Below are 8,719 nucleotides of genomic sequence, written 5' to 3'. Positions count from 1 at the left end.
AAATTCAAAATGCGTTGGGCAAAATGACCTTGTTATGAACGTCTCAATGTTTTATTTGTTACATCTAAAATATTTCTAAAAAAGTTTATTCCAGACCTACACTGAAAAAATCTGGTGTTTAAACAATTTTCGCTCAGAAACTGCAAGTAATTCAATTATACATTAAATTTTGAAGTAGAACGAGTGAAGTAATATTTTCTCATAAAATGTACTCCATTAATTGTTTACGTATTCTGTAAAACAGTGTCCTTGATAATGATATTAGTATAAATAAAATAAAATATTGCCCCTTCATGTAAAAGTTCATTTCTGGTACTGATTTGTACATCTGTATATTTACAAAAAATATGCCCTCCTAAATGTGGAGGGAAAAAGATCAAATATTGCAAAAAAATTAAAATAAATAATATATATATATATATGTGTGTGTGTGTGTGTGTGTGTGTGTGTGTAAAATATGCCCTCCTAAATGTGGAGGGAAAAATATCAAATATTGCAAAAAATTAAAATAAATAATATATATATATATATATATATATATATGTGTGTGTGTGTGTGTGTGTGTGTGTGTGTGTGAAATATGCCTCCTAAATGTGTGTGTGTGGGGGACTGAAAATCAAATATTTGAAAAATATTGAAATATATAATGTAAAATGTTTATTTATGTAAGTTAACTGTTATACCACAATATGTATATTTCTAATTACAAAAATAACACACTCTCCTAAATGAGAAAGAATACCTCTCAAAATCAAATATTGGAAAACAATATATTGAAAATACATGAAATGCATGAAATCTTATTGCTTTTTATTTTATTTATTCATCTATATATATTTTACATTTTAACTTTTGACCCTCCTTTTCAAAATTAATAGTAATTCAGTTTATTTATTTATTTATTTTCATTTGAAGTTGTTTCCCGTAAAACAGCTTCAGGTTCTCTTGGAACAGGCATTCAGAAAGCCAGCAGAATTCCCCTCTTCACATAATGCCTGATTCCCCTGGGCCTCAACAAAAGCTCCCAGACCGCAGTGACCACACACTTGCCCCCTGAATGTGGGCTCCGTGCCTCAGTCGTCCTCGCCATATTGGCTCCCACACAGCAGTTTGACTTGTTTGCCAAACAGGGGACTGGGGCACCAGAGAGAAAACAGGAGGACTAGTTACTAATGCAGTTAGGGTAATCTACAACAATACAAATGCTATTTACTAGAGAAAACTCTGCTAAGTTTTGTTGTCGTTATTGTTCCACCATTCAGTTGACCTTTACGAGGACCCTCCTGTTACATCTACAGATGGCAGCCATATTGGATAGAGTAACTTAAGTTACAGCAATGACTCCTGGGTCATAAAACGCAGCACTGCTTTGGGCTTAAATGAGTATTACTGCCTTAGAAGAAGGAGGAGAAGTTCAGGAATTTTCCAAAGGAAACCCAGAGCAACAGACAACCGCAGTGTGAATAAAAGTGGAGAAGTACCTTTTAAATAGTCGCTTTGTCATGGCAGATGCTCAATCACTCGCTAAACAGCTGATTAGTGCTTTTCTAAAATGACTCAGACCAAACCCCTGCTTGCTAAAAGGGTTCAAATGAAGAATTGGGAAGCTTAAATGCAGGGGAAAATGGTCTAATTTCCTGTTAATGTATATATATATATATATATATATATATATATATATATATATATATATATATATATATATATTAGTGCTGTCAAACGATTAATCATGATTAATCGCATCCAAAATAAAAGTTTTTGTTTACATAATATATGTGTGTGTGTGTGTGTGTGTGTATATATATATATATATATATAAAGATTTATTAGCTTAGTTACAGAACAAGGCACAAAAAAGGCATGTATTTTTATTTTTTATATATATTTGCCCTCCTATGTGTTAAAAAACACACCAGAACATCAAATATTGAAAAAAAAAAAAAAATTTCACAACTTTTTGTTTTTTATGTATATTTTTATGTAATTAGAAAAAAGCCCTCCTAAATGTGAAGAAAAAAATAGAGAATCAAATATTGGAAAAATATTCAATATTAATTTCTGGCAAGTTAACTGTGTATTTGTTATAATTAGAAAAAAAAATGCTCTCTAGCTAATGGGGTTCAAATGAGGAATTGGGAAGTTTAAACACTGGGAAAGCAGATTTATTAACTTTATGTAAGTTAAGTAACACATGTAGCATCAACAAAGGAAAAAGAAAGTTAAACATCTCTGAGCAATGACTTAAAAAAATGTATTAACTTGCAATGAGAGTGATTTATATTTGCATTTCTGTACATATTTGCAATTAGCAGACAAACCCTTGATATATGCCTTACATCAAGAGGTTTGAGTGGGACCTAAAACAACAGAACAACAAATCACGTCTCATCTTCCAGTAAGTCCCTCCCTCTTTTTCGGTTCGGCTCCATCTACATGCCGAATGCAGCCAGCTGCTCCTTTTAATCAGCCTTGACCCATCATGCATCCAGAGCGAACAAAAGCATACAGGCATTTATCTTCCTTCCCTCAACATTACACTTAAATTCACTGACAAGCCCCTTTCTCTTCCCTTCACATCCACTGTAGCCCACCACCTCCATCACTTGTTGCACATTTCCATGGCAACATTAGCTTTCTATCAATGGCATGACAACGTCAAATAGTATCCCGGCCTAGAACAGGAGAGACAAAGAAACCATGACCCACATGTAGAGAGAGGAAGCAGATCTTCCCAGAAGAAGCCACCGGAATCCATGGGATTGAGTTTTGTACATTTTTTTTTGGTTTCACACCCCTGCCATGTGATCTGTGATGAACGAAACAAGCTTTTAAGCTTATGGAAAGACAGACATGCAACATGAGTGTCACCTGATATGAACAGAAGCTTGTGGAAACATTTCCTTCTTTGTCTTTCGAATTGTTTAATGCATTCTTAACCCGTTTAGTTTGACTTCTCAGCTGTGAAAAGGATTGATGAATCCTGGAAGCTAATGAATGAAAGGGGACTCAACCTTACATGTGTCAGTGGGTAAACTGTGTGTCATATTCTAGCAAACCCTGCATGATTTGGGTCACATAACCCATCATATAAATCTGACTGAGATGGAAGGATTTTTATATATATATTTTTGTAAAATTTTAGGGAGCAGCAAGATGATTTTTCTAGATGGAACTTACAAACAATAATGCTACAGTTTATTCAATCAAATGTATTTATTATATATTATTCACTTTTTAAAAAATATTTTTTATCTTATTTTTTATCTTTTATTTTTATTTGGTGAAACTTAAAATATTATACTGATAAATGCTAATAATAATGCTATAGTTTATTCAATCTAATTACTGACTTTTTTATTTAAACAACAATCACTTTTTATGTATAATGTGAAAATAATAATGCAATAGTATAATAAATATTACTCATTCATTCATTCATTAGAAATAATGACACAATGATGATGCAACCTACAAATAATAAAGCCATAGTTTATTTAGTCTTATCAACAACATTTAATTATTAATATAATTTAGTTATTCATATTTATATTTTAATGTGTATTATTATTATTATTATTATTTTAAGTGGACCAGTGGTGCAACTTAGAGATCATAATGTCATACTTTAATCAATATTATTTATTTATTGAAATATCTTTATTTTATTTTACGGGTGGACTAGTGGTGCAACTTAATAATGCCATAGTTCATTCAATATAATAAAGGACATTTGTTAATTTAGTTTTTTTTTTTTTTTTGAATAATTAGTCTTTAATTTAATAAAATGAATATATTTTTGTTTTGTTTTTTCTTTGCCATGTGCACCAGTAGTGCAACAATGCCATGTTTCTACATTGTATAAAAAAAGTTGATATCAGTACACTTAGCCACATTAGCTGTAGCGTCACTGAACACGTTAAAATCCGAGCCCTGTGTGTACATGATGAAACAACTACTAGGAGTGTAATTTTACAGTGGAGAAACAATTAAAACCTTCATTCACCGCAAAGAACCTCTGGTGTCGTAAAACTCCTCAGGAGAGACAGTGGACAACACAAACTATCCTCACTTTTAGACAAACTCGGACCAAAAACAGCACTGTATTATTTGATAAGACTGACATGTGTACATTTTTGGAATATAAAATAATGGAATGTTCTCTCGAGTACAAACATTCCTATCAGACACTTTGTGTGCGGCATGTTTGTCAAGGCCTATCTGACCACAGCAGACACGCTTTATGACCGTCCTCACTCTCGACCATCAGTCTGGCCCTCTGACGGCCAACAAATCACCATAGAGACGCTCTTTCAGAAGGTCTGCCATAAATGCCGAGGGTGTCAGTGGCAAAACAAAGAGGTGTGAGAGAAAGAAAAAACTGGACCAATCAGAAAACGCTGAACGGTGCTAGGTGTGCTGGGTTTGAATGGTCACATGACCAATTTGTCCTAACTGACCCCAGACCGTCATAATGAGCCAGTGGGAGGACACATGTTTGATGGGATGAGCTGGAATGGCTTCAGTGTGCATCTCCTGTATTCTAATATAAAGAGAATAATCAGAATATGTTATCTTAAATTTAATTTAATATATATATATATATATATATATATATATATATATATATATATATATATAATTGTATAAAGAATACCTTGCATTTTCATTTGGAAGCTAGTCCACAGCACCCTTCTGACACACACTGACACCTTGTGGCCACTCAGTGCAGTGCAACACTACGGACATGTCTTAAAATATATGAATGAATAAAGCATCAAACAAAAAGCAAGTTGATAAAGCTGACTAGCGGTGTCATTTGCTTCCAGTTATTTTAGCTCTACCAAAACAGTCCGTTATGCTGCTTAATACTGCAAACTGGTATTTGTTTTCGTATTGTTTTAATCTATTATCGTAATCATAAACACACTGGTTTGTAGTGCAAATAGTTTTACCGACTACTGAACCGGAAGTCTCGCACACTTACAGGAAGTAGATAGTGGAAATTGGCTATTAAGCCATGGTTGAACAGAGTGTAAGTATCTAGTAAAGTAAAAGATCAGTCTAAGGAATTTAATTATATCTGGTGGACACTATATAACATATAACACTACAGGTAAGCCTATAAATAAAGGCCTATATAATGTAATATAATATAATATAATACACCTCGAGCCTGAAGAATGTAGAAAAGCATTGCACTTGATTTTGTGATCAAATTCTGTTACTAACCCTGGAACAGTTTTGATAATTTGATAATCTTTTAGGTTGCAATGCATGATCTGTCCACAAGAGGCCATTGCTGAACAACTGCTCTCTTTACCATCTTGCATGCTGCTTGGTTGACATGAGACAGAAACGAAACCTCATTATGACCTTTGTTTTATTTACAACCACAGATGAATACAATTAGTCTGACCTCTATAACAGAGTGTTGTATTAATGTCATTGCAGTTACTCTCTGCCATTGGTCTAAAGCGCTGTATTATCAAAGACAAGTGAGTAAATTCTGATTGTAGCCTAGCTATTACTCAGTGCCATTTAATAAATCACATATTATAGATGAAAAATATTTTTATATTTATAACCTGTGACATTTCTCAAATCTGTAAAGAAAAGAAAATTTAAAATATATATTACAAGGTTGAATGTCAGTGCAAAAATGGCTGATGGCTAAAGAGATTCAGGTTGATGATACACAGGGCAACTTTTGGCAACCAAGTGGGACACAGGGCCCATGGCCGATCTAAAGTATTCAGATAGAAATTTATTTCCCACTCTCAATGGGAAACATAGCTCAAAAAAAGTCTCAATAAAATTGCTCATAAAGTTGCCCCGTGCATGATCAGCCTTACAGTTGTTTTACTCATTTTGTTTTCACGTATTGAGACAGACGGCACCTCTCTTTGATGTGGGCTGAGTGTGATCCAGGTGAGCGTGTTTACACTCTCTGCAGGGGTCAGCGTGTGCGCATGGGGTGTGTGCTGTCACTCTGAGGTAATTTGGGGCTCAGTAGGACAAGTCTTTGGGAAGCTCAGTCATGAAACCTCACAGACCCTCGGAAAGGATGGCTCTAGCCTCTAGGCCACCACAAGGACCTGACTGTGACTTAATAGACAGAAAAACTGAACTTAGTTGCTTCCATATAGATAACATGTTGATTTGTAGTTGCTTGCTGTAAATAGTTCTAAATTCAAAACGTGCTTGCCAAAGATGAATTATGGCCTTAAAAGGCCTCTAGGCTCCAGCTTCTTTGGAGGCCCTCTATTTCTATTGCGTCTAGTAACTGCCAATGCAATTTAAAGTCTTTGAGATTATATCTCAAACTTATGTAATGCAAATGTCAAGTGCTGAAACATATCTAATCAGGTCTACAGTTTGTGATCTAAAAATGAAATTCTCACTCATTTACTCGACTCCAACAACTTTCATTGTGTGGACAAAAAAAATTAAAATCTTCTTTTGTGTTCCACAATAAATTATGACAGAATTTTGGGTTTTGGGGGTGAACGAACACTTTAATCCATATTTCGTTTGCTTTGTGTCCAAATAACAAGAAACAACAAGTGAATTGCAAATATAAGAAACAAATAAGTAATTGTGAGAAGAAAAGAGTCACTACAACTTTTTATTGTGATAACGTTATACTGGTCTGGTTACACAACTGGGAATAATATTGTTTTCAATATTTTTCATGCATTTATTTGATCAAAAATAAAGTAAAGCAGTAATACTGTGAAATATTATTACAGTCTTCAGTGTCATGATCCTTCAGAAATCATTCTAAGATGCTGATTTGCCTTTTAAGAAACATTTATTAAACAGTTGTGCTGTTTCACATTTTTGTAGAAATGGTGATACATTTTTCTATTTATTCTTTGTTAAATAAAAAGTTCTAATTAACCCCATTTATTAGAAATAGAATTAGAAAGAAATAGAAAGAAGAAGAAATAGAAAAAAGAAGAAATAGAAACAGAAAGAAGACTTTATTGTCACATTTGATCATTTTAATGTGTCCCTGCTGAATAAAAGTGTACAGTTAACAATATAGTTACATATATATATATATATACTGTATATAGTTGGTATTTCATGATGGATTGTCATCATTATCATATGTATAATTAAAAACTAGTTAAAACAGTTATATATATTTCTTGGAATTTAATATAATTTGAATTCTTTCTACTTTATTTATTTAAATTCAAATCCTGTAGCCTGTTGCAGCCTTAATTCAAATCCAGGAAGTAGAATTCTAATTGGCACACAGCCTTGTCTACCCCGGACAGTATATTACACTTCAAATGGAGTCTTTTGCAGTACATTCCTCTTTGTCTTGTCTCAATGCAGTCGGCGCGACTGATCTTCTGTTCGTTTCCCTGTGGCTACAGCAGCCGCAGTTTACATCAAAGGGGGCAATAGAGAACAGGGCCAAACAAATGCACAAGTAGTAAAACTTAACAAGGTGTGAATGTCCCCATGTTGCCCTGACCCAAGTGATGCGTAACACCGGCCTGTTTGCTGTTTTTGGAATGTGTGCATTTTCTGACCGACTCTGTGTTTTGGGGTTACGTGAGGCGAGTTTGCGTGCATTAAACGGAGAAAGCTGGCGGTAGGTGCCAGCTCTGGTGGTGGTGGTGGTGGGGGCAGCGTGCTGATCTGTTTGTAAAGGAAACATCAGGTGTTTGAAGCAGCTCTGTCTGTGCTTGCACACGCTGATTTATCTGTGCATTTCAGAATTATGTTCCTGACCTCTTCACCTCAGTGCCATTTGTGTTCTTCCCCCCGCTCTGTTCAGGCAATAAAACAAGCGTGTATCTGCACCCCCCTGCCCACCTCCAGAGAGTTTCTCCTGCTCCGGTGTCACCCACAGTTCAGCGTCCGTGGATGGACTGCCAGCCTGCGACCCGACGTGGACTGGGGCGTGGGGGGCGGCTCTGCTGAACAGTGCATTCCAGGACAGAGAAAACACCTCTCTCCCATCCCCAACACACGCTTTGTAACTGGAAGCCACAACACAGACGTGATACTGTGCACACAATAGGAGCTGGAGAGCTGCACGGCTTGATGTGACGAGATGGATAAGCCGTGAAAGCATGAATCAACAGTGAGAAATGTTAATGGGGTTATTACGCCATTACGCTGATCAATGAGCGTTTTAAGAACTTTTCATGACTGATGATGCCCTCACTTATCACAGGAGAAATACTTCATTAATGTCACAGGACATTTGATGTTTGGACCTACTGATGTCTCAGTTGGCTGACGCAAGCACCAAGGATGGGGCCGGTGTCCAGGGGCCTTTGCCCTACCAGGGGTCTTGAGCTGAGAGGGCCTAAGAGTGGCCTGAAACCTGAAAACAAGGCACTGGAAATGTAATATTGAACTGTTTTAAAATGCATGCCAATGTCTTCCCAAAATGTGGAATAAATAAACGATGAGGAAAATTTAGCTTTGCCATAATAATTTTTTTAACTATATTTTTTTATAAAATAACTAGTTTAAGTCATGTAGTATGACTGTAATTTGGAACATACTACATCCATCATGTTGTCACTGTCATGTGACCTACCATCATCAATTGTGTCGCTTCACTGCCATTCATAAATCCATTGATTTCACACTTCACAATCACAGTGGAAGTAGTAGGTCATCCGGGTACCTTTTACCTCCTGTTTTATGAATACTATGAATTCGGATATTCTATTCTTCTCGCATACGT

At 35.4% G+C, this 8,719-nt stretch overlaps 1 long non-coding RNA gene across 1 annotated transcript; it reads left to right on the top strand.

The window, feature by feature from the left end:
- The first annotated feature begins 5,339 nt into the window (after positions 1 to 5,339).
- Positions 5,340 to 8,433, top strand: LOC131546319 (uncharacterized). Its single transcript, XR_009272651.1, has 3 exons — positions 5,340 to 5,495; positions 5,891 to 5,928; positions 7,796 to 8,433. It is a non-coding gene; the product is annotated as an uncharacterized LOC131546319 (long non-coding RNA).
- The last annotated feature ends 286 nt before the right edge of the window (positions 8,434 to 8,719 follow it).

This window comes from Onychostoma macrolepis, chromosome 08 (genome assembly GCF_012432095.1).
Source record: "Onychostoma macrolepis isolate SWU-2019 chromosome 08, ASM1243209v1, whole genome shotgun sequence".
NCBI classification, from domain to species: Eukaryota; Metazoa; Chordata; class Actinopteri; order Cypriniformes; family Cyprinidae; genus Onychostoma; species Onychostoma macrolepis.
Note: the sequence above shows the minus strand (reverse complement) of the source record. Positions and strands in the feature narration are given on the sequence as shown.